This window comes from Vulpes lagopus, chromosome 24 (assembly GCF_018345385.1).
Source record: "Vulpes lagopus strain Blue_001 chromosome 24, ASM1834538v1, whole genome shotgun sequence".
NCBI lineage: Eukaryota > Metazoa > Chordata > Mammalia > Carnivora > Canidae > Vulpes > Vulpes lagopus.
In genome coordinates, this window is record NC_054847.1 from 37,633,146 (window position 1) to 37,634,469 (window position 1,324).

Below are 1,324 nucleotides of genomic sequence, written 5' to 3' on the forward strand. Positions count from 1 at the left end.
GTGGGCCTAACTATCCTTTGGTCACGTTATGAAATCAATTGGGACTTTTCCCTGGAGGGCGCAGACCTGTGTCCCTGCGGGGCGCCCCCCCCCTCCGCCGTCCCAACGGAACAGGTGCTGCACCGCAGCGCATCCCCAGGCGGCCCCGGGTCAAGTAAAGGCCTCGCTGACTGCAAACCTCAAACTCCTGTTAAGGAAACCAATTGTCCAGGGGGCTGCATCCCCCGTGGGCTCCGCAGGGAGGGGTGAGGCTGGGAAGGGGACAGAGGGGCCGTGGGGCGGCGGAAAGCCGGCTTGGCCCCGGGCGGGGTGGGGGGGGCTCCCTGGTGGCTTGGGGGGGCCCCGGCGTTTCCCGCGGGCGCCCCCCTGGAGGCAGCCAGACCCGCCCTGCGCTCCCGCGTCTACACCGCCTCTGTGCTCTCCGCCCGTGTCTACACCGCCCCTGTGTTCTCTGCCCGCTCCTCCGGCCCAGGAGGTGAGGGTGCCGTCCCGCCGGTCACCCCGCATGGTCTGGGGGGGGTGAACTGTCCCACGAACCTTACCAACACCCTCCCCCCCCCGCCCCCGCCGCGGCTGGAATTCCGCTTCCCGACTCGCGGGCCACCTGGGGTCCCCCCCCCGCCCGGCCACGGAGGATCCAGGACTGACTCTGGGGGACAGTCGGTGCTGGAGGCGCCCTGCGGGGTCGCGTGGGGGTCCGCCCACAGGGCCTCGGGGGCTTAGGGGCCCAGGGCGTGACCCCGGGGGCCCGGGATCAAGTCCCGCGTCGGGCCTGCTGCTCCCTCAGCCTGGGTCTCTAACTCGCTCTCTGGGTCCCATGAGAAAACAAATAAAATATTTGGAAAAAAAAAAAAGGAGGGGGGTCAAGCCCCCTAAAGGCAGCCGGTCCCGTCGGTGGAGCCAGGAGGGGCTGGGCCGTGTCCTTGAAATCCAGTGATGTGCAGATTGGCCTGGAGATGGGCCAGGCGTCGCCAGAGGGACCCGGGACGAGGGGGCCTTGGGGGCGGGAGGTCTAAACCCCAGCTGCAGCCTCCTTAACCCACCGCGGACGGCCCTCCCCCTCGGAGGGCTGCCCTCCCGGCACCCAGGGTCCCAGGGGCTTCGCACCCCGCCACCCACCTGGGCCCGGCGCCACCTCCCCCGCACTGGCTGCAGCGAGCCTGCCCCCAGGGAAGGCGGGCGCCCCGGAGGGAGCACCGCAGGGAGGGGACGGGGAGCACCAAGGGGAGGGGACGGGGAGCCCCGCGGGGAGGGACGGGGAGCACCAAGGGGAGGGACGGGGAGCACCAAGGGGAGGGACGAGGAGCACCAAGGGGAGGGACGA